This window comes from Bos grunniens, chromosome 10 (genome assembly GCF_055505025.1).
Source record: "Bos grunniens cultivar Pamir isolate PY7600 chromosome 10, Bosgru_T2T1.0, whole genome shotgun sequence".
Classification (NCBI taxonomy): domain Eukaryota; kingdom Metazoa; phylum Chordata; class Mammalia; order Artiodactyla; family Bovidae; genus Bos; species Bos grunniens.
In genome coordinates this window covers 64421400-64447646 of record NC_141174.1, presented here as the reverse complement: position 1 = coordinate 64447646, position 26247 = coordinate 64421400, and the positions used below count along the sequence as shown (strand labels likewise).

Below are 26247 nucleotides of genomic sequence, written 5' to 3'. Positions count from 1 at the left end.
GTTTATGCACCTGAAAAAGAAATGCATTGCAGGCAGATTCTTTACCATCTGAGCCACCAGGGAAGTCCCTGATAAAGAGCATGCAGAGGTAATTTTGGTAGATGTAGACTGATATATGTTTCAATAAATAGATTTTAGTTTTCTAAGAAAATAATTAGGTAGCTAACTGTAAAGATATATCTTATTTTTAAGTTGGAACATACTGACCATAATATGTTCTCTTTGCTCACATTTTTTTCTTTTTGTTTATACAACAGGAAATACAGACAAGGGTTGAAATGAAACTTGCACTTATTATCTTGTACTCATCATTAGACTAGAGATTCTGATGGGGAGCAGAGAGTGATTCAAATAGTAAGATCCTATAAAAAATAAAAGTCCATTTCAGATACAAGAAAATAAAATTAAGACTTAAACAACTACTTATTTGAATTAAAATAGAAATACTGCCATAACTTAGTTTGTCTGTTCTGTTTCAAAACATATATGTATGAATTAGGGATTTTAGTGGCCCTGGAATTATTCAATTTTTTTAGATTAATCAAGGACTGAAAGTTATAGTTTATTTGAAAATGTTTATTTGTTCATTTATTTGTTTAATTAGGAAAAATCACTCATCAATTGTTTCAGTTACCCATTCCTTAGCAACAAATTATCCCCAAATATAGGGTCGCAAAGAGTCAGACACGACTGAGCAATTGAACTGAACTGAACTGATATAGTAGGTTGTTCTTCATTCATTCAGTCGTATCCGACTCTTTGCGACCCCATGGACTGCAGCACGCCAGGCTTCCTTGTCCTTCACCATTTCCCTGAGTTTGCTCAAACTCATGTCCGTTGATTGGTGATGCCATCCAACCATCTTGTCCTCTGTTGTCCCCTTCTCCTCGTACCTTCAATCTTTCCCAGCATCAGGGTCTTTTCCAATGAGTCAGCTCTTCCCATCAGGTGGCCAAAGTATTGGTGCTTCAGCTTCAGCATGAGTCCTTCCAATGAATATTCAAGGTGGATTTCCTTTAGGATGGACTGGTTGGATCTCCTCACAGTCCAAGGGACTCTTAAGAGTCTTATCCAGCACCACAGTTCAAAAGCATCTATTCTTTGCCACTCATCCTTGTTTATGGTCCAACTCTCACATCCATACGTGATGACTGGAAAAAACATAGCTTTAACTATTTGGATCTTTGTCAGCAAAGTAATGTTTGCTTTTTAATATACTATCTTGGTTTGTCACAGCTTTTCTTCCAAGGAGCAAGCATCTTTTAATTTCATGGCTGTGTAGTCATCCACAGTGATTTTGGAGCCCAAGAAAATAAAGTCTGTCACTGTTTAGATTTCCCCATCTGTTTGACATAAAGTGATGGGATGACAGGCATTGATCTTAGTTTTTTGAATATTAAGTTTTAAAGCCAGCTTTTCCACTCTCCTCTTTCACTTTCATCAAGAGGCTCTTTGGTTCCTCTTTGCTTTCTGCCATAAGGGTGGTATCATCTGCATATCTGAGGTTGTTGTTATTTCTCCCAGCAATCTTGATTCCAGCATGTGCTTCTTCCAGCCCAGCATGATGTACTCTGCATATAAGTTAAATAAGCAGGGTGAAAATATACAGCCTTGACGTACTCCTTTCCTGATTTAGAACCAGTCTGTTGTTCCATGCCCAGTTCTAACTGTTGCTTCTTGACTTGCATACAGATTTCTCAGGAGGCAGATAAAGTGGTCTGGTATTCCCATCTCTTGAAGAATTTTCCACAGTTTGTTGTGATCCACATAGTCAAAGACTTTAGCATAGTCAATGAAGCAGAAGTAGATGGTTTTCTGAAAATCTCTTGTTTTCTCTATGATCCAGTGGATTTTGGCAAACAGATCCTGCCTTTTACAAATCCAACTTAAATTTCTGGGAGTTCTTGGTTAATGCATTGTTGAAACCTAGCTTGGAGAATTTTGAGCATTACTTTGCTAGCATGTGAAATGAATGCAGTTGTGTGGTAGTTTGAACATTCTTTGGTACTGCCCTTCTTTGGAATGGGAATGAAAACTAACGTTTCACAATCCTGTGGCCACTGCTGAGTCTTCCAAATCTGCTGGCATATTGAGCAAAGCACATTAAAAGCATCATCTTTTAGGATTTGAACTAGCTCAACTGGAATTCCATCACATCCACTAGTTTTGCTCATAGTGTTGCTTCCTGAGGTCCACTTGACTTCCCATTCCAAAATGTCTGGCACTAGGAGAGTAATCACATCATTGTGGTTATCTGGGTCATTAAGATCTTTTTTGTATAATTCTTCTGTGTATTCTTGCCACCTCTTCTTAATATCTTCTGCTTCTTCTGGGTCCATACAATTTCTGTCTTTTATTGTGTCCATCTTTTCATGAAATATTCCCTTGGTTTTTCTAATTTTCTTGAAGAGATCTCTAGTCTTTCCCATTCTATTGTTTTACTCTATTTCTTTGCATTGTTTACTAAGGAAGGCTTTCTTATCTCTCCATGCCATTTGGTGGAACTCTGTATTCAGATGGGTATATCTTTCCTTTCCTCATTTGCCTTTAGCTTCTCTTTTTTTCCAGCTATTTTTAAGGCCTCCTTAGACAACCATTTTGCCTTTTTGCCTTTTTTTCCTTGAGGATGGTTTTGATCACTGTCTCCTGTACAATGTTATGAACCTCCATCCATAGTTCTTCAGGCACTCTGTCTATTAGATCTAATCCCTTGAATCTATTTGTCACTTCCACTATATAATGGTAAGGGATTTGATTTAGGTCATACCTAAATGGACTAGTGCTTTTCCCTAATTTCTTCAATTTAAGTCTAAATTCTGTAATAAGAAGTTCATGATCTGAACCACAGTCACCTCCAGTCTTGTTTTACTGACGTATAGAGCTTCTCCTTCTTCATCTGCAAAGAATATAATCAATTTGATTTCAGTATTGATGATCTGGTGATGTCCATGTGTAGAGTCATCTCTTTTGTTTTTGGAAGAGGCTGTTTGCTATGGCCAGTGTGTTCTCTTGGCAAAACTCTGTTAGCCTTTGCCCTGCTTCATTTTATACTCTGGGGCCAAACTTACCTGTTACTATAGGTTTCTCTTGACTTCCTACTTTTGCATTCCAGTTCCCTAAGATAAAAAGGAAGTCTTTTTTTTTTTTTTTTTTTTGGTGTTAGTTCTAGAAGTTCTTTTAGGTCTTCATAGAACCATTCAGCTTTTTGGCATTAGTGGTTGGGGCATAGACTTGGATTAGTGTGATACTGAATGGCTTGCCTTGGAAATGAACAGAGATCATTCTGTTGTTTTTGTCATTGCACCCAAGTACTGTGTTTCACACTCTTTTGTTGACTATGAGGGCTACTCCATTTCTTCTAAGGCCTTCTTGCCCACAGTGGTAGATATAATGGTCATCTGAATTAAATTCATCCATTCTGGTCCATTTTAGTTCACTGATTCCTAAAATGTCAATGCTCACTCTTGCCATCTCCTGTTTGACCACTTCCAATTTATCTTGATTCATGGACCTAACATTCCAGGTTCCTATGCAATATTGTTCTTTATAGCATCAAACTTTACTTTTACCACCAGATACATCCACAACTGGACATTGTTCCTGCTTTGGCTCAGCCTCTTCATTCGTTCTGGAGCTATTTCCTGCTCTTCTCCAGTAGTATATTGGGCACCTACCAACCTGGGGAGTTCATCTTTCAGTGTCCTGTCTTTTGGCCTTTCCATACTGTTCATAGGGTTTTCAAGGCAAGAATGCTGAACTGGTTTGCCATTCCTCTCTTCAGTGGACCATGTTTAGTCAGAACTCTCCACTATGACTTGTCTATCTTGGGTGGCCCTACATAGCTCATAGTTTCATTGAGTTAGACAAGGCTGTGATCCATGTGATCAGTTTGGTTAGTTTCCTGTGATTGCGGTTTTCATTCTGTCTGCCTTCTGATGGATGAAGATAAGAGGCTTGTGGAAACTTCCTGGTGGGACGGACTGGCTGTGGGGAAAACTGGGTCTTGCTCTGGTGGGCAGGCCATGCTCAGTAAATCTTTAATCCAGTACATAGTTCCTTGTTAGTTATTCATTTTAAATATAGTGGTGTGTACAATTTCCATCCCAAATTCTCTAACTATCCTATCCCTTCCCCCTGGCAACCATAAGTTCATTTTCTAACTGTGAATCTTCTTCTGAACAAACATTTGTTTTACACTTTCTGAGAGTTATGAATCTGAAAGAAGTTTAGTTAGATGGTTCTGGTTTAAGATCTCTTATAATGTTGCAGTCAAATATCAGCTAGGGCTGCAGTCACCTGAAGGCTTGGCTGAATTGGAAAATCTGTTTCCAGGCTCATTCAGTGGCTATTGGTAGAAAACATGAATGTCTCATGTGGGGCTGTTCATGGTGTAAGAGTTCCCTTTTTCTAGATCAAAAGATGGAAAAGGAAGACAACATACTCCAAACAAAAGCTACAGTGTCTTTTATAACTGATCTTGGAAGTGACATTAATCACATCTGCTGTATTCTGTTGGTTACGTAGGTCAACCTTGGTACGGGGAGGGGGCTCAATATCAGGAGGTGTGGAGTTCAGTGGGAACCATATTCAGGGTTTGTTTCCACATCTATGTGCTTTACAAATGTTGCTAAGCGCTAGACACAGATATGTATACCACTCAGATTCCTATCCTTAAGGTTATTTTTGTGTCAGACAATAAATTCAGGATCAGAATTTTTTTTTATTTTTCTGACAACACTTCTAATTAGAGCATAAAAATACTCATAAAAATCAATTTCTTTTATAAAATTTTATATCTAAAGAAATACTTTAGCATAATTTGGAATATATATCCTCAGAATAATATTGGACAAAAAATTCCAAGTTTTTTCTTTGCCTATTCTAAAACTCTAAACCATATAAGTCAAAATTATTTCTGAGAGGTTTCCTGCAGAATGGAAGAAGCAATGTGTGTAATGTTATCACATTGTTGTTCTAACTTGTGTGTACCTAATTACTAATGATATTGAACATGTTTTCATGTGCTTATCTTTGTTTCTACGTATCTTCATCTTTGTTTATATGGTACACTCATATTTTCCCCAAATGTGTGACTTGTCTTTTCAGTCTTGTAGTAGTCTTTTGAAAACCATTAAATTTTGATTAATTCTTATTTCTCGATTCATCCTTTTGTGGCTTATGCTTTTTTGTATGTTATCTAACACATATTTGAATAATCCAAATTTGCAAATCCAAGGTTTCTCCAATATTTTTTCTAAAAATTTTTAGTTTTGGATTTTGCTTTTTGAGTTATATGATCTTTTGGGGGGCTTAATTTTGCATTCAATGATTGTTTTGTTATTTGCAAATAGATATCCAATTGTGTTAGCACCATTTGTTAAAACAATTCTGTTTACTATTGAATACCTTTGTCAAAAATCAGCTTTCCGTATGGTGTGTGGATCTATTTCTGGAATCTACTATGTACATTTGACTAATTTGTTGTTTTGTTTATAATTCTGCCAGTACCACACTATCTGATTATTGTACCTTTACAGCAAATCTTGAAACCAGGTAGTCTTTCAATATTGTTCTTATTTTGCCTAGCCTAGTCCTTTGCAATTCCATGTAGATATTAAGATCAGTTTGTCAATTTCTGTTTTTAAAGTGGCTGCTGAGATTGAGCTTGGGATTGTATTTGAGGAGACTTAACAGATCAATTTGAATAAAAATGACATTTTAACAATAGCATGTCTTCTAAACCATGAATGTAGTATATATCTCCATTTACTACTTTGGTTTTGTCAATGTTTTGTAATTTTTAAAATCTGGCCATTGTAACATTTTTTGTCATATTTTATACTAAAGTATTTCACATATTTGATGCATTATAAATAATATTGTTTTAAATTCCTAATTGAACATTGCTAGTATATGCAATTAATTTTGCATGTAATCTTATATCCTGCAAGTATTCTAAAATTATATATTTTAGTGGATTTTTGTATATTCCATTGGATTTTTAAAATAGATGTTCATGTTACCTGAGAGTAGAGATATTTCAATGCTATTTTTCAAATCCAGATGGCTTTGTTTTTATTGCCCCTTTGCATGGATTAAAATGAATAATAAGAATGTTGAAAAGTAGAATCCTAATCTTGTTATCAATCTTGGGGGAATTATCATTTTGCTACTAAGTTTGATTAGCTCTAGGTTTTTAGCAGATGCTTTGACAGGTTGAAGCTTCTATTCCTACTTTACTGAAAGTTCCTATTTGAAATAAACATTGGATTTTATCAAAGGTTTGATATGTTTGGTGAATTATATGGGTTGACTTTTGAATGTTAGACCAACCTTCTGCTTCTGAGATAAAAAAATTGGGGTGTTATGTATTATCCATTTTATATATTATTGGATTCAATTAAAAAGATTTGTTTACAAGTTTTAAATTTAGGTTTATGAGAGATATTTGGGGCTTCCTTGGTTGCTCAGATGGTAAGGAATCTGTCTGCAATGTGGGAGACACAAGTTCAGTCCCTGGGTGAGAAAGATCTGGAGAAGGGAATGGCTACTGATTCTAGTATTCTTGCCTGGAGAATTCCATGGACAGAGTAGCCTAGCGGGCTACAGTCCACGGGTTGTAAAGAGTTGGACACGACTGAGTGAATAACACTTTCATGTTACTTTTCATAAGAGATATTTATCTATAGTTTTTTTTTGATAATGGCTTTGTGTAGGGTCAGTCTGAGTGTATATAATGAGTTGAAGAGTATTCCCTCCTTAAGTTTTCTGGAAAGTTTGTGAAAATTAGATATTCTTTCATCCTTAAATGTTCAGGAGACTTTACAAATGAAGCTGTCTGCTCTTTGAGTCTTCCTGATAGGAATGTTTTAAGCTACAATTAATTTTCTTTAATAGATGAACCCTATTATCTTTCTCATTTTGACTTAGATTTGATGTTTTTACTTCTTTCAATAAATTTGTCTATTTTGCCTAAAGTTGTCAAACTTACTGGCATAGAAATCTTCATAATTTTTCTTTATTATTTTCTAATATGTTTGGAATCTATAGTGATGTCCACTCTTTCATCCTTGATAGTAAAGTTAGTGTCCTCTCTTTTTTCTCTGATCACTATTGGTAGACTAACTTACTCTTTATTAATTTTTCCAATATACCTAGTTTTTGGTTGGTTTTGATTTTTCCCAATTGTTTTTCTGTTTTCCATTTTACTGGAGAAAGAAACGGCAACCCACTCCAGTAGTCTCGCCTGGAGAATCCTGTGGACAGAGGAGCCTGGTGGGCTGCTGTCCATAGGGTCGCACAGAGTTGGACACGACTGAAGCGAGTTAGTGTGTGTGCGTAGCGTTTCCATTTTATTAATGACTACTATGATTTTTATGATCGCTATGTGAAATGCTGAGCTGGATGAGTCATAAACTGGAATCAAGCTTGCCAGGAGAAATATCAACAACCTCAAATATGCAGATGATACCACTTAAATGACAGGAAGTGAAGAGGAACTAAAGAGCCTCTTGATGAAAGTGAAAGAGGAGAGTGAAAGTGAAAGTCACTCACTAGAGTTTGATTCTTCGTAATCCCATAGATTGTAGTCCACCAGGCTCCTCTGTCCATGGAATTCTCCAGGCAAGAATACTCGAGTGGGTTGTCATTCCCTTCTCCAGGATATCTTCCTGACCCAGGGATCGAACCTGGGTCTCCTGCATGACAGGCAGATTCTTTACCATCTGAGCCACCAGGAACTGTGCTGCTGCTGCTAAGTCGCTTCAGTCATGTCCAACTCTGTGCGACCCCATAGACGGCAGCTCACCAGGCTCCCCTGTCCCTGGGATTCTCCAGGCCAGAACACTGGAGTGGATTGCCATTTCCTTCTCCAATGCATGAAAGTGAAAAGTGAAAGTGAAGTCACTCAGTCGTGTCCGACTCCTAGCGACCCCATGGACTGCAGCCCAGCAGTCCCCTCCATCCATGGGATTTTCCAGGCAAGAGTACTGGAGTGGGTTGCCATCGCCTTCTCCAGAGCCACCAGGAAAACCCTGGCTTAAAACTCAGCATTCAAAAAACTAAGATTACAGGGCATTTGGTCCTATCACTTCATGGCAAATAGATGGGGAAATGTGGAAACAGTGTCAGATTTCATTTCACTTTCTTGAGTTCCAAGATCAATGCGGGTGGTGACTGCAGTCACAAAAGTAAAAGATGCTTACCCCTTGGAAGAATAGCTATGACAAACCTAGACAGTGTATTAAAAAGCAGAGACATCATTTTGCTGACAGTTTTGCATAATCAAAGCTATGATTTTTCCAGTACTCATGTATGGATGTGAGAGTTGGACCATGAAGAAGGCAGTCCTGAAGAATTGACATTTTCAAACTGTGGTGCTAGAGAAGACTCTTCAGTGTCCCTTGGGCAGCAAGGAGACCAAACCAGTCAATCCTAAAGGAAATCAGTCCTTGAATATTCATTGGAAGGACTGTTGCTGAAGCTCCAATATTTTGGCCATCTGATGTGAAGAGTTGAGTCATTGGAAAAAACCCTGATGCTGGGAAAGATTGAAGGCAAGAGGAGAAGGGGCAACAGAGGATGAGATGGTTGGATTGCATCATTGACTTAACTTTGAGCAAACTCAGGGAGATAGTGATGGACTGAGAAGCCTTGTGTGCTGCAGTGCTAGGGTCACAAAGAGTCAGACACGACTTGGTGACTGACCAACAACAACTATGATCTTTACTATTTCCTTTCTCCTACTTACTGTTAGCTTATTTATTTATTTTTAGTTTCTTAAAGCAGTAGTTGAGATAATTGACTTGAAACCTTTTTTCATTTCTAATGTAGGAATTTAGTACTGTAATTTTTTTTTATAAGTAATGATTTAGCTGTATTTCACAAATTAAACATCAGCTTGACTAGACTTCATTTCCAAATCATCTGAACCTAGGGGTGGCTGTGAATGAGTTTTGTGGGTATAGTTAAAGTCATTGATCATTAATGTTAAGGGAAATTATCTTGGGTTATCTGAGTGCCTGATGATGCAATGAACTAAGAGGCCTTGAAAGCAGGCATGAGGTTTCTGCTGGGAAGAGAAGAAATTCTACCTGTGACCAATAGCTTTGGTTAGTGTACATGGAATTCTGTATTCATTGTGATCTTCCTTTCTTAAGTGCCTGCCCTAAACACACACACACACACACACACACACACACAGACACACAGACACACGTGATGCTTCCCTGGTTAGACTTGATTGATGCAGTAGTGGGTAGAAATCAGATCTTGCTTTCTTAAAACTGCAGTGTAATAATCTGTCCCTTTTATTGGGGATATTTGTACCATTTGCATTTGATGTTGTTATTCACATGATGCAATAATTATCCACATGGAAATCTATTACCTCAAAATTTGCTTTTCATTTGTCCCATCTACTCTTTGTTCCTTTTAAATCTCTTTTCCACCTACTTTTGAATTATTTGAATTTTTTATGGTTCCATTTTTATGTCTTTTGTTCATTTATTATATTTATGCTTTATTTGGTTGCTGCCTCATGCTTTATAGTTTTGTTATCTTTGTATCTTTAAGTTATCACAGTATACCTTTCCCCTACTCTCCTACTTCCAACTTTATGTATTTTCATTTATTTTCCTTTAGCACCCACACAATATTATTTTTAGTTTTGTAAACAGGCAATTACATTTTAAAGAAATGTGAACAATAAGAAAATTTTAATGTATTTACCTATGCAATTATATTCCCAGTGTTCCTTATGTCTTTGCTTAGTTCTGTTCTTCCATATGATACCATTTTCTGTCTGATGAATTCCTTCAGAATTTGTATGTTTGTAAAAAGTCTATTTTATCTTCGTTTCTCAGATATGTTTTTCTAGGTTTAGAATTCTAAGTTAACTTTTTTTCAGTACTTTATATATGTTTCTCTAGTATTTTATCATTTGATATTGTTTCTTTTATAATAAGAAATCTGCTGTCTTCCTTATCTTTGTTCTATGGAGCTTGTCTCTAGTTGCTTTGGAGATTTTCTTTTATTCTGATTGTGACCTATAATGTGCCTTGGAGTGGTGTGTGTGTGTGTGATTGGGTTTTGCTGAAGCTCTTGAATCTTGGTGTATAGTTTTTATTTATTTTTCTTTGTTCAGCTTTATTGAATTATTACTGAATAATAACTATTGAATAAACTTTATTGAAGTATTATTGAAGTTTAAGGTATGAAACATGATACTTTTTTTATATTCATACATACTATGAAATGAGTACTACAGTCCAGCTGATTAACACTTTTTTTTCCTAATCTAATTACCATTTTTGTGTGTGATGATAACTTAAAATTTATTCTCTAAACAACTTTCAGATATATAATACAATATTGTTAGCTATAGTCACTATGATGTACATTAAAACCCCAAACTGGAAGTTTGTATCCTTTGACCAACATCTCTCCTAGTCCCAGCAACCAACATTCTATCCTTTATTTCAGTGAACTCAGCAATTTTAGGTTACACATGTAAGTGAGAACGTATAGTATTTGTCTTTCTGACTTGTTTCACTTAGCATATTCCTTCAAAGCCCATCCACATTGTCACAAAAGACAGAATTTCTTTATTTTTTTAATGGCTGAATGATATTTTTTGTGAATATATGCCACATTTTCTTTAGCTATTTACCTGTCAATGAACATAGGTTGTTTCCATATATTGGGCATTGTGTATAATGATACATTATTTCTTTAATATTTTCTGCATCTCTCCAGCATATCTCTCTTTCAGAGACTTCATTTACATTTATATACATTTTCGTAAAGTTATCCCACAACTCACTGCTTTTCTTTTCATATTTTAGATTCTATTTTCTTTTCGTCAATTTGAAATGTTTTATTGATATTTTCCAAGTCATGCATGTTTTCTTATACAATGTCTCATTTGCCATTAATCTCTTCCCCAGTGTATTTGCTATCTTACACATTGTAACATTCATCTGTAAAATTTTAATTTGAGTATTTTTTGTTAATATCATCCATGTCTCCACCTTGTGAACATGTGGCATATGATTTTGATAACTTGTAATGTTCTTGTCTACTGACATCTATGTCTTTAATTGGATTGTCTTTTTTCTCCTTTCTTAATGGATAGTGTTTTCTTCCTTCTTTGAATGCCTGATAAGATTTTGGCCTTTGTTTTTAGTTATAATTAAGATATAGCTCCAGGAGATTGGTTAAAGGACAGGGAAGCCAAGTGTGTTGCAGTCCATGGGGTCACAAAGAGTGAACACAACCGAGAGACTGAACAACACCAATAGTTAAGATACGTAGAGACAGCTGATCCTTTGGGGTCTTACTATTAAGATTTTTAAAAAGTGACACTGTAACAGTACTCAGTTTGGAGCTAATAGTTCCCCACTCCTGGAGCAAAACCTCCCTATGCTCTACCCAGTGTCTTATGTAATCATGATGTTTTCTAACTGGCTTGTGGGAATAAGCACCATCTGCAGACCTTTCTGAGTACTGGACAGTTACCTCTGATCCTTTCAGATGATTCTATTCTTGGACTTTTATGCCTACACGATGCATACCCTGGTAGTAAACCCATGTATACTCTGTGTACTCAGCTGAATACTTGAAGAGACCCTCTGCAGCTCTCCAGTGTTCTCTGTGCTATATGTTAGTGGCCCAAATGCTATTCTACTTTCCTTTCCCTTTGCTTTTTCCAGTATTTAATATGCAGATTTAAAATCCTTCCAGAGGTGGTTTTTTTTTTTTTTTTTCAATTAAAGGTGATCTAGTTCCAAATAATGAAATGCCCTGGGTGGGCATTCTGGGGTTGGTTAGGCTGGCATGCCCCACTAGCCTTGTCCTTTCCCCATTTTCAAGCCCAAGACAATGATGTGGATGTAGCATGTAGATGGCAGTAGCCATCAAGCACAAATGAATAAAAGCTGAGTGTCAACTCAGGAAGATAAGTGTTCTTGGGCAGCTGCATCACCCTATAGTACTGACCTCTAAACTTTTAAATTTTCACATGAACCAAGTAAACTGCTAAAGTAAAAGTCACTATTCATGAAGTTTTCCACTGTTTCCAGCCTAATATTATTCTGATTGATATAATCCCTTTTTATGGCCAAATCAAAAGCTCATGTAGGAGTGTCCCAGCAGGATTGTGATCTATCTTTCCACATTTCAGTCCTTGTGACTGTAACTTTATCTTTGACTCTTGGAGTAGACTGATTGACAGAAAAGATCATCACTCTCCACACATAGAGCGTGATAATGAGTGATGCAAAAGTCATTCTCTTTGAAGGAAAATGTAAATAAAGAAAATAATATTATTTTATACTTTATTACTTTGTGTTTTAGTCTGCATGCTTCAAATTTTATATTATATTAAGTTGTTAAATAGTAACTAGAACTATTGTGAGAATTTTCCATACAAGTGTGTAAGCACCACTAATAACAAATGTTCTCTGTTATTACATATAATATTCTACCATATTTGTACAAAATATCAGTATACTACTTTTATTTCATGCTTTATTATTTCTGGGAATATATTTTATGAAAATTTCAAAGAATTAATATCACCTAGATAAAAGTATTATGAGGAAGCTACCTAGATGATTGCATATGGCTGTCTAAATTAGGTTTCAATAGATTTCATTTCTCATAAGAAAAAACCTTTATTAAAAAAAAAACTCTTTAGAGTCATTAATTTTAAGTACTTGAAAAACAACATAACGGAATATGAATGCTATACTTTTTATTTCTTCTTTGCTAAAGTGATAAAGTCATCAATAGTATTGAAGGATGTATTTTGTTTGAAATTTTAGTTTCCTTTTTGATAGGCCACTTTAGAATTCATACTCCACAGAACAAATACTCACTAATTCTAATTTATATTTAATCATCCATAATGACTCATACATTAGTGAATCATTTCAAAATAAAAGTTTCACAGTATCAAGTTATTTTAAAGTAAGGCCTCTTCTTTTGCAAAAGAAGTTGTTGAATAGGATTGTGATAAATAACCAGCTAAAATACATTTTTAGGTCTTATTTGAGATTTTGAGTAAGTTTAATGTAGCAAGAAAGCTTGCTTCCAGTACATGAATTTCTAATGCAGTTGATTTGAATCATTTTTACAAAGAAGAATTTGATAATGCAAATTGATCATTTTCATCCTTGACCTTGTCTTTACATTCATTGTTAGCATCTCCCTTTTTTATTTTATTAATTTTTATTGGAGTATAATTGCTTTACAATGTTGTGTTAGTTTCTGCTGTACAGCAAAGTGAGTCAGTTATACATATACATGTATCCCTTATTTTTTAGATTTTTTTCCCATTTAGGTCACAACAGAGCACTGAGAAGAGTTCCCTGTGCTCTACAGTTGGTTCTTATCTATTTTATGCATTGTTCTTGTTTCGTGTCTAAATCATGTCTGACTCTTTTGTGACCCCATGAACTAGCCTGCCAGACTCCTCTATCCATAGGATTTCTCAGGCAAGAATACTGGAGTGGGTTGCCATTTCCTACTCTAGGATTTTATTCATAATAGTGTGTATATGTCAACACCAATCTCCCAATTCATCATACCATTCCCCTTTCCCTCCTTGATATCCATAAGTTCGTTCTCTACATCTGTGTCTCTCTTTCTGCTTTGCAAGTATGTTAATCCATAATGGTTAAATCCGAAAATGGTTAATACCATTTTTTTCTAGATTCTACAAATAAGCAATATTTCATGATATTTGTTTTTCTTTTTCTGACTTACTTCACTCTATATGACAGTCTCTAGGTCAGTTCATCACTTTGCCAACAAAGGTCTGTATAGTCAAAATATGGTTTTTCTAGTAGTCATGTATGGATATGAGCTTCCCTCACATCCATACACATGTATGGTGCTGTTTATCAGGCAGCCAACATTCACAGATACCGAAGTGAAAGGGGAGAATGGGAGTTGCACTCCTTACTATAACCTCCAGCCACCCACTAGCAAAATATATGGGCTTCCCTCATAGTTCAATTGGTAAAGAATCCACCTGCAATGCAGGAGACCCCAGTTTAATTCCTGGCTCAGGAATTAAATTCCTGTTGGAGAAGGAATAGCTTAACCATTCCAGTATTCTTGGGCTTCCCTGGTGGCTCAGCTGGTAAAGAATCTGCCTGCAATGTGGGAGATCTGGGTTCAATTCCTGGGTTGGGAAGATCCCCTGGAGAAGGGAAAGGCTACCCACTCCAGTATTTTGGCCTGGAGAATTCCATGGACTGTACAGTGTAGGGGGTCATAAAGAGTCAGATACAACTGAGCAACTTTCACTTTCACATGGATGTGAGAATTGGATCATAAAGGCTGAGTGCTGAAGAATTGATGCTTTCAAACTGTGATGCTGAAGAAGACTCTTGAGAGTCCCTTAGACAGCAAGGAGATAAAACCAGTCAATCCTAAAGGAAATCAACCCTGAATATTCATTGGAAGGACTGCTGCTGAGGCTGAAGCATCAGTACTTTGGCCACCTGATGGGAAGAGCCAACTCATTGGAAAAAACTCTGATGCTGGGAAAGATTGAAGGCAAAAGAAAAAGAGGGCAGCAGGGGATGAGATGGTTAGATGGCATCACCAACTCAATCGACATGAGTTTAAGCAAACTCCAGAAGATAGTGAAGGATACTGAAGCCTGGTATGCTGCAATCCATGAGGTTGCAAAGATTCAGACGTGACTTAGCAACTGAACAACAACAAGGTCTATTCATGTGTCTCCAAATGGAACTATTTTGCTCCTTTTTATATCTTCTTTATCTTATCCATTCCTCTGTTGATGAGCATTTAGGTTGCTTCCATGTCCTGGCTATTGTAAATAGTGCTACAATGAACTTTGGGGTGCATGTATCTTTTTTTTAATTTATTATTAATTTTTTTTACTTTACAATATTGTATTGGTTTTGCCATACATCAACATGCATCTGCCACGGGTGTACACGTGTTCCAAATCCTGAACCCCCCGTCCCACCTCCCTCCCCATCTCATCCCTCTGGGTCATCCCAGGGCACCAGCCCCAAGCTTCCTGTATCCTGCATCAAACCTGGACTGGCAATTCGTTTCTTATATGATATTATACATGTTTTAATGACATTCTCCCAAATCATCCCCTCCTCCCTCTCCCAAAGTGTCCAAAAGACTGTTCTATACATCTGTGTCTCTTTTACTGTCTCGCATACAGAGTTGTCATTACCATCTTTCTAAATTCCATATATATGCGTTAGTATACTGTATTGGTGTTTTTGTTTCTGGCTTACTTCACTCTGTATAATAGGCTCCATGTATCTTTTTGCATTATGATTTTCTCCAGGTATATGCCCAGAAGTGGGATTGCTCAGTCATGATAGTCCTATTTTTAGTTTTTGAGAAATCCTCTATACTGTTCTTTATAGTGACTTCATTAATTTACATTCCTACCAACAGTGTAGGGGGTTCCCTTTTCTCCACATGCTCTCCAACATTTACTGTAGATTTTTTAATAATGGCCATTCTGACTGGTATGAGATGATACTATATTGTAGTTTTGATTTGCATCTCTAATAATTAGTGATGTTGAACAGCTTTTCATGTATTTGTTGGCCATCTGTATGTTTTCTTTGGAGAAATATCTGTTTAGATCTCCCACCCATTTTTTCATTGAGTTGTTTGATTTTTAGTACTGAGCTATATGAGCTGTTTGTGTAATTTGGAGATTAATCCTTTGTCAGTTGCTTTGTCTTCCATTCTGAGGGTAATTTTAATTTTGTTTATGGTTTCCTTTGCTGGACAAAAGCTTTTATCTTTAATTAGCTTTTATTTGCTTATTTGTGACAATGACTCTTACTACCCTAAGCATTATACAGATTCAATGCAATCTCTATCAAATTATCAATGGCATTTTTCACAGAATAAAAAAAAGTTTTAATAATTTGTTAGGATATACAAAAGACACTGAATAGCCAAAGCAATCTTGAGAAAGAAAAAGAGCTGGAGGAATCAGGTTCCCTGACTTCAGACTGTACTGCAATGCTATACTAATCAAGTCAGTATGGTACTGGCATAAAAACAGAAAAATAGATCAGTGGAAAAGTATAGAAATCTCAGAGATATACCCATACACCTATGGTCACCTAACTTATGATAAAAGGGGTCAGAATATACAATGGAGACGATCTCTTCAATAAGTGGTGCTGGGAAAACTGGACAGCTACATGTAAAAGAATGAAATTAGAACACTCCTTAACACCACAGACAAAAATAAACTCAAAATGGATTAAAGACCTAAATGTAAGGCTAGATAGTATAAAACTCTTACAGGAAAATGTAGGCAGAACACTTTTTGACATAAAATGCAGCAAGATCTTTTTTGACCCACCTCTTAGAGAAATAGAAATAAAAACAAAAATAAACAAATGGATAGTGTCTTTCTTTTAACTACTGAATTTATTCATTACCATCAACATGAAGTTGAATGTGTCTCAAACTGAAAACTTTATATTACTACTAGTTCCTCTACCATGCTTCTTTGATTTGTCCAAATTCTTTTATTATTTTCCTTATCACTCAGGTTTAATAATTTTTCATTTCAGTTCATGCAGTTTCTTTGTGTCTACTTCCAACATGTCTTCAAATATCATGTGCACTGCAAATTACTATCAAAAACATGCAAAAACATGTTACTGAAAAAACATGAACTATCCTCCCTCTGCTTCTTCATTGATACTATAACTCTTCTTTAAGCTCAACTCAGGTTGTCTTCCTTCATCAAATCTATATTCTGAAAGTTCTGGGGTAAAGGAATCTTTTCTTCTCATCTTTTGGGTACAAATTGTTTTTCTCATTGATTTTGTATATATTTGAAATGTTGTCCCATGTGTTTTGAGGGCTTTTAAAAGAATGCATGCATGTGTGCATGCTAAGTTGCTTTAGTCGTGTCTGACTCCTTGTAACCCTGTGGACTGTAGCCCACAAGACTCCTCTGTCCATGGGATTCTCCAGGCAAGAATACTGGAGTGGGTTGCCATGCCCTCCACCAGAGGATTTTCCCAAGAGAGGGATAATATTCATTATTTTTCTACTCATCTGGAATTGATGACTTGGGCCCAAAGCTGAGTCCAAAGAGGTATGGAAAACCTCACATTTTAGAGAAACCTGCTGGCTTTCCAGGTGGTATAGTGGTAAAGAATCCTGCCAGTGCAGGAGATGCCAGAGATGTGGGTCCAGTCCCTGGGTCAGGAAAATCCTCTGGAGAAGGAAATGGCAACCTACTCCAGTATTCTTGCTGGGAAAATTCTATGGAGAGAGGAGACTGGTGGATTGCAATCCATAGGGTCACAAAGAGTTGGACACGACTAAACATGCAAGCACTAATTCAGGTCAAATGTTCTCAGGCTTATGAATAGGCAAAAACTATAGTCAATGTTCAGATCAGTTCAGTCACTCAGACATGTCCGACTCTTTGTGACACCATGAATCGTAGCACGCCAGGCCTCCCTGTCCATCACCAACTCCTGGAGTTCACTCAGACTCACGTCCATTGAGTCAGTGATGCCATCCAGCCATCTCATCCTCTGTCGTCCGCTTCTCCTCCTGCCCCCAATCCCTCCCAGCATCAGAGTTTTTTCCGATGAGTCAACTCTTCCCATGAGGTGGCCAAAGTATTGGAGTTTCAGCTTTAGCACCATTCCTTCCAAAGAAATCCCAGGGCTGATCTCCTTCACAATGGCCTGGTTGGATCTCCTTGCAGTCCAAGGGACTCTTGAGAGTCTTCTCCAACACCACAGTTCAGAAGCATCAATTCTTCAGCAGTCAGCTTTCTTCACAGTCCAACTCTCACATCCATACATGACCACAGGAAAAACCATAGCCTTGACTACATGGACCTTTGTTGGCAAAGTAATGTCTCCGCTTTTGAATATGCTATCTAGGTTGGTCATAATTTTTCTTCCAAGGAGTAAGCATCTTTTAATTTCATGGCTATAATCACCATCTACAGTGATTCTGGAGCCCCCCAAAATAAAGTCTGACACTGTTTCCACTGTTTCCCCATCTATTTCCCTTGAAGTGATGGGATCGGATGCCATGATCTTAGCTTTCAGAATGTTGAGCTTTTAGTCAACTTTTTCACTCTCCACTTTCACTTTCATCAAGAGGCTTTTGAGTTCCTCTTCACTTTCTGCCATAAGGGTGGTGTCATCTGCATATCTGAGGTTATTGATATTTCTCCCAGCAATCTTGATTCCAGCTTGTGCTTTTTCCAGCCTAGCATTTCTCATGATGTACTCTGCATATAAGTTAAATAAACAGGGTGACAATATACAGCCTTGACGTACTCCTTTTCCTATTTGGAACCAGTCTGTTGTTCCATGGACAGTTCTAACTGCTGCTTCCTGACCTGCATATAGGTTTCTTAAGAGGCACGTCAGGCGGTCTGTTATTCCCATCTCTTTCAGAATTTTCCAGTTTATTGTGATCCACACAGTCAAAGGCTTTGGCATAGTCAATAAAGCAGAAATAGATGTTTTTCTGGAACTTTCTTGCTTTTTCGATGATCCAGCAGATATTGGCAATTTGATCTCTGGTTCCTCTGCCTTTTCTAAAACCAGCTTGAACATCTGGAAGTTCATGGTTCACGTATCACTGAAGCCTGGCTTGGAGAATTTTGAGCATTACTTTACTAGCGTGTGAGATGAGTGCAATTGTGCGATAGTTTGAGCATTCTTTGGCATTGCCTTTCTTTGGGATTGGAATGAAAACTGACCTTTTCCAGTTCTGTGGCCACTGCCAAGTTTTCCAAATTTGCTGGCACATTGAGTGCAGCACTTTCACAGCATCATCTTTCAGGATTTGGAATAGCTCAACTGGAATTTCATCACCTCCACTAGCTTTGTTAGTAGTCATGCTTTCTAAGGCCCACTTGACCTCACATTCCAGGATGTCTGGCTCTAGGTCAGTGACCACACCATCGTGATTATCTGGGTCATGAAGATCTTTTTTGTACAGTTCTTCTGTGTCCTTTTAAAGACGTGCAATAGGCTGGTGCTATGTTCTGACGGTTTGTGTACAGTCCTCAAAATTTTGTGTCCTCAAAATTCTTATGTTGAAATCTAATGTCCAGTGTGATAGAAGTTGGAGGCTTTGATAAGTTTTTAGGTCATGAGGGGAAAGACTAATGAATGAGATTTTTGTTGTTGTTCAGTCACTCAGTTGTGTTTGACTCTTTGCTGCCCCATGGACTGCAGCATGCCAGGCTTCCTTGTCCTTCACCATCTCTTGGAGCTTGCTTAAACTCATGTCCATTGAGTTGGTGATGCCATCCAACTTTCTTATCTTCTGTCACCCCCTTCACCTCCTGCCTTCAATCCTTCCCAGCATCAAGGTCTTTTCTGAGTCAGCTCTTTGCATCAGTTGGCCAAAGTATTGGAGGTTAACCTTCAGTATCAGTCCTTTTAATGAATATTTGCTGCTGCTAAGTCGCTTCAGTTGTGTCTGACTCTGTGTGGCCCCATAGACAGCAGCCCACCAGGCTCCCCCGTCCCTGGGATTCTCCAGGCAAGAATACTGGAGTGGGTTGCCACTTCCTTCTCCAATGCATGAAAGTGAAAAGTGAAAGTGAAGTCGCTCAGTCGTGTCCGACTCTTAGCGACCTCATGGACTGCAGCCTACCAGGCTCCTCCGTCCATGGGATTTTCCAGGCAAGAGTAGTTAGTGTTATTGAAAGAGAGATCCCATAAAGATCCCTTACCCCATTCACTATGTAAGGACACTGTGAGAAGCTGCAACCCAGAACTGTTCAACAGAATACAACCATGCTGGTGCCTTGATCTTGGAATTTCCAGCCTCCTGAACTGTGAGAAATTTATGTTGTTTATAAACTATTCAGTCATGGTATTATAGTAGCCTGAATGGACTAAGACAGATGGCATCTCAATAGGAAGTGAAAGAAATGACCACATCAGTTTGAACAGTGTCTCCTACTATTCCTACCATGGACTCTTTCACATTTCAGGAGAAGGAAGTAGCAACCCACTCCGGTATTCTTGTCTGGAAAATCCCATGGACAGAGGAGCCTGGCGGGCTACAGTCCATGGGAGTTGCAAAGAGTCAGACATGACTGAGCGACTAACCCTATTACTGGTTTGCAACTGATGTTAAAATGGTTTACATGGAATATTTTAAACACTAGTACTTATCTGTAATAACAGATTTTACGTGGCACAATCACATTCCTATAGCATTGCCATGATGCACACTCGATACATAGTCTACTTACAGTTCATATTTTCACACTGGAATGCCAGTACTTTAGGAACTGAAAGGAAACCTGTCTCATATTTTATGAAACAACCAGATGTGAGTCTATTGACATGCCAGCTGGAAGCTCTATACATTTGAGTGAAGTTAGTAAATCATATGCATGTTAGCACAAAGGGTCAATTTAATGTTTAAAACTTAATTTGAATGATTTCTGAGGATTTTTTAAAGACAGAAAGTCACATAAATTCAGATGAGTGGCATGAGAGTAAATTTTGGCTGTTGTTGTATCCCTTGGTACACTAAATGATGTTTAATTCTTTATTGGTCATGAAGCATTTTTTAATGAATGTTTTAAGGTGCTTTTAGAGATCCTTTTTTTCTCTAAGTGTTAAAGTTTCATGTTCTCAAGTTTAAACATGTAAGAAGTATAGGCTAAAAATTAGGGTAGGCAACAGAAACTACATTCTCTCAATTCTGTTTGATTGTTCAAACATAATCATGTAAATAATACCGTAAATATTGTCGCACTGCCACAGTAAGTATGCTGAGAGTAAGGCTGAGAACAGAGGTTGGGAAGTCAGATGAATCTCTGAAACCCTGGTTCTCTTACTTATTAGCTACAGATCTTGGATAAATTATTCTGGGTTTCATTTTCTTCATCTTCAAAATGGGAATAATGCTACCGCATGAAATTATTGTAAGGATGAAATGGGGTATGTTTTAAATATACCTAGTATAGTGCCTAGGCAGACTAAATACTCAATGAATGGCTTTAATAATAAAGTTGCCAAGAATACCTGGCATATTGTATATACTCATAGAATATTATTTTTCTAAATTTTATTTGGGACTTTAATTCATTTTTATTTTATTTTTCAATTTTATCACCATAAAAACCTAAGAACTTGAATCTGATCATTGAATGAAATACATTTGTTATCATTGTATTTTAGAAATGCTATAATTGAGTCGCTATTTAAAACAAGAGTTGTTTAATGCAAAAGTTTTCATATTCCCAGTTGTGAGTACTTTTTTGATTTTGTTATTAATTTCTAAATTTATTGTAATCTGAGCAGATAATTTTTGTATTGCTACCTTATTACTCTTTCTGAGATTTTTTTTAAATTGCCTAATATATGGTCAATTTTTATTGTCTTCAAGGCTGTAATCTCATATGCTTTTGAGGAGAAGGTGTAATCTTAACCCTTCTCTCCCTCTCTGTTGCTCTCGCTCTTCTCTTACTCTGTGAGTATGTGTTTGGTGTGTGTTGGTTTTTCTTTCAGGCAAAAATTACAGTAAGAATTGTTGAAATCAACTGAATTTCCTAAATTCCATGTGGATGACAGTATCTCTGCAAGTGACAGGGCTTTATCACCAAACTCAAGATGGTCATGAATATTATAATGAACAGCTGATCTGAAGCAGTGACCAAATAATTTGAACTGCAGTGATCTTACCATTGCATAGTTAATCATGATGTTCCAAGAACTTAAATAGATTTGCAGTAATCTATAGCTAGTAAAGTAATGCTCAAAATTCTCCAAGCCAGGCTTCAGTGATACATGAACCTTGCACTTCCTGATGTTCAAGCTGGTTTTAGAAAAGGCAGAGGAACCAGAGATCAAATTGCCAACATCCGCTGGATCATGGAAAAAGCAAGAGAGTTCCAGAAAAACATCGATTTCTGCTTTATTGACTATGCCAAAGCCTTTGACTATGTGGATCACAATAAACTGTGGAAAATTCTGAAAGACATGGGAATCCCAGACCAACTGACCTGCCTCTTGAGAAATCTGTATGCAGGTCAGGAACTGGACATGGAACAACAGACTGGTTCCAAATAGGAAAAGGAGTACGTCAAGGCTGTATATTGTCACCCTGCTTATTTAACTTATATGCAGAGTACATCATGAGAAACGCTGGGCTGGAAGAAACACAAGCTGGAATCAAGATTGCCGGGAGAAAAATAAATAACCTCAGTAATGCAGATGACACCACCCTTATGGCAGAAAGTGAAGAGGAACTAAAAAGCCTCTTGATGAAAGTGAAAGCGGAGAAAGTTGGCTTAAAGCTCAACATTCAGAAAATGAAGATCATGGCATCTGGTCCCATCATTTCATGGGAAATAGATGGAGAAACAGTGGAAACAGTGTCAGACTTTATTTTTCTGGGCTCCAAAATCACTGCAGATGGTGATTGCAGCCATTAAGTTAAAAGACGCTTACTCTTTGGAAGGAAAGTTATGACCGATAGCATATTCAAAAGCAGAGACATTACTTTGCCAACAAAGGTCCGTCTAGTCAAGGCTATGGTTTTTCCAGTGGTCATGTATGGATGTGAGATTTGGACTGTGAAGAAGGCTGAGCGTCGAAGAATTGATGCTTTTGAACTGTGGTGTTGGAGAAGACTCTTGAGAGTCCCTTGGACTGCAAGGAGATCCACCCAGTCCATTCTGAAGGAGATCAGCCCTGGGATTTCTTTGGAGGAACGATGCTAAAGCTGAAACTCCAGTACTTTGGCCACCTCATGTGAAGAGTTGACTCATTGGAAAACTCTGATGCTGGGAGGGATTGGGGGCAGAAGGAGAAGGGAACGACAGAGGATGAGATGGCTGGATGGCATCACTGACTCGGTGGATGTGAGTCTGAGTGAAATCCAGGAGTTAGTGATGGACAGGGAGGCCTGGCGTGCTGCGATTCATGGGGTCGCAAAGAGTCGGACATGACTGAGCAACTAAACTGAACTGAACTGATAGCTAACTTGCTGTGTGTGTTTGTGGGTACACAAACATACAAACAATACATACATTCACACTCACATATATATGTGTGTGTATACACACACACACACACACACACACACACACACATGTCCTATTGATTCTGTTTTTCTGGAAAACCTTGACTAATGTACTACCTGTACCTTCTAAAGTAGTAAAATGAAAGCAATACCACATTTGTAGGTATTTTAGAGATCAGGACTTTTTATCTAGGACTTGAAAATGCCATTTATCTAGGACTTGAAAAATGTAGAGGTGGTACTCTTACCACTTAACACAACTTGCCTATTTGGCCTGTGCAGAAGACAGATGGAATCTTGAAGAATGAATCCAGTTGTAGGTGCTCATCCAGATATGCTTTGTTTTTTAAATTCATCTGCTAGATCAAACTCACAAATCTTTTGGTATTCTTTATGCAAATATGGGAAGTGCTTCTTGTTACCCGCTAGTCAAGACTATCAGAGGCTGGTTGCTTTTACTAGGTAGAGCCAACATTATATCTTCAGTGTCCTAACTCAGGACCACATCAACTCTCCAGCCCTATGTCAAAATATAATCTACAGTGAATTTGATTGCTTCCTTTAACAGAAATCCATAGTAGAAGGTATATTATATTTATGATACTATGCTTAATAGACCTGCTGATCAGAAGTAGCCGCTACTCTAAGTGAAAAAGTGAAAGTATTAGTCACTCAGTTGTGTCTGACTCTTTGTGATGCCATGGACTGTGTCCTGCCAAGCTCCTCTGTCCATGGAATTCTATAGGCAAGAATAATGGGGTGGGTAGCCATTCTCTTCTCCAGGGGATGGGAGTCCTCCTGACCCAGAGTTTGAACCCGGGTTTCCCACATTACAGGCAGATTCTTTACCATTTGAGCCATTGGAGAAGCCCCCGGCCCTCATGCATGGATTATTATGAATAGAAAATAAATTCTATGAAACTTCAGAGACATGTCACGTCCATAAAATTTCTAAAGGCTCAGGGATCTGCATTATGTTGATAAACCTCTTAGAAGGTAATGAAAATGTGCTGCATGTGGGCCATCCTACTGCCAAGACAGAGACAATGCCTAGCAAAGCTTTGGATTTTTGATGTGACATATACATTTTGGGAAAGCTACTATCTTTTATGAAGTAACTCAAAGACTAATGATTTTGAGTAATGCCCAGAATAAGAGGAGAATTTGTAGTAGTTGCAAGCTTCTATGACAGCTGCTCTGTATTTGGAACATGTGTCTCAGTAAATGCAATGGTGGTTGAAATGTCTGTAGCAGAAAGCTGTAGCAGACCTCCAGCATGCTTCTAACAGTGAACCATAGCACAGGCTCCTAGGATTTTGGAACAAAATGTGTTATCCTCTGGAAATTTCTAAAGCTGCAAACAGTAACTATTCAATGCTGGATAACTGTCTACTCAGTTGCCCTGTTGCGAACTAGCCAGAAATGTGTGCATGCATAGGAACACTCCATCATCAAATAGAAGTAGCATAAACAAGATCAGGCTTGAGCAAGTTGTGAAGGGACAAGTGAATTGGATGAGTAAGTGGCCCAGGTCCCATAATCGTCTAATCTGGCTACATTGTCTCCTGCCTCTCTTAGTCTCTACCTGTGACTATATAGAGAGTTCTCTATGATACTGCTGCTGCTGCTGCTAAGTCTCTTTAGTCGTGTCCGACTCTGTGCAACCCCATAGACGGCAGCCCACCAGGATCCCCTGTCCCTGGGATTCTCCAGGCAAGAACACTGGAGTGGGTTGCCACATGGACTCACAAAAAACATAGTTGGGCTTGGTCAACAGATGGTTCAGCTGCAGTACCGAAATCCCTCTCTGATATTTTCCTGAAGAACAGTCCTATAAGAAAATCTCTCAGTGGCCAGAACTTTGAAAAGTATACCAGGTAATTTATTTTGACTAGAGGGATAAATAACTAGAGATCTACAATGAATTTATTAAAAAATCAAGCTAATTATTTGGTTGATGATATTAGACTAATTTCCAAAGTAGTTGTAGCATTTTACATCTGTAGTATCAGTGTGTAAGAGATCAAGTTTCTATGCATCTTCATCAGAATTTAGCACTGTTGATATTTTTCATTTATAGTCATTCTAATAGGTCTGTTATAGTATCTCATAATTTGCATTTCTGTAAGAGTTAATGATGTTTTACACCTTTTCATGTGCTTATTTCCCACTGTGATTAATGAAGCATCTGTTCAATTCCTTGGCTCATTTTCTAATTGGATTACTTATTTTCTTACTCTTACATATAGGTAATTCTTTCTGTGTTATAGGTATGAGTCCTTTGTTATGAGATTTGCAGTTTCTCCTAGTTTGTGGCTTATCTTCATTCTTTTAACAACAACTTTTACAAAACAGGGTTATGGATTGTACTTTTTGTTTCCATATCCAAGAACTCCTAATCTTGAGTTCTGTAGATTTTATCTGATCTTCTCATAAAAGTTTTATATTTAAATATATGATCCATTTCATATAAGGCATAATATTTAATTCAATGCTTATTTTTTTGCCTTTGGATGTTCAATTACTCCAGCATTATTTGTTGTAAAGACTATCCTTCCTCCATTGAATTACTTTTGAAAATTTGTCAGAAATCAGTTGGACATATTTATGTGGATATATTTTGGGGTTCTCTATTACTGTCTTCATTTTTGGTTTGGTTTTCTTCATTGGGACTCCTATAAGTATGTTGGATGCTCTTCACACATCTTCCAATCTATTAATTTCTCTCATACTTTAATGTTTTTATTTTGTGTCCTGTTCTTTTGGCTTTTTTCATTACAGTACTTTTCTCAATCAGTTCAGTTCAGTTCAATCACTCAGTCATGTCTGACTCTCTGTAACCCCATGGACTACAACACGCCAGGCTTCCCTGTCCATCACTAACTCCTGGAGCTTGCTCAAACTCACGTCCATCAAGTCAGTAATGCCATCCAACCATCTCATTCTCTGTCATCCCCTTCTCCTCCTGCCTTGAATCTTTCCCAGTATCGGGGTATTTTATAATAAGTCAGCTCTTTGCATCAGGTGGGCAAAGTATTGGAATTTCAGCTTCAACAGCAGTCCTTCCAATGAATATTCAGGGCTGATTTTGTTTAGGATGGACTTGTAGTCCAAGGGACTCGCAAGAGTCTTATCCAACACCACAGTTCAACAACCTCAATTCTTTTGGTGCTCAGCCTT

General features: G+C 37.5%; 1 long non-coding RNA gene and 1 other non-coding gene across 11 annotated transcripts in view; one reads left to right on the top strand and one right to left on the bottom strand.

The window, feature by feature from the left end:
- Positions 1–26247, top strand: part of LOC147364676 (uncharacterized) — a 147801-nt gene that overhangs the window by 72480 nt on the left and 49074 nt on the right. The window lies entirely within an intron of this gene.
- Positions 7667–7739, bottom strand: TRNAD-GUC (transfer RNA aspartic acid (anticodon GUC)). The gene has a single exon. It is a non-coding gene; the product is annotated as a tRNA-Asp (tRNA).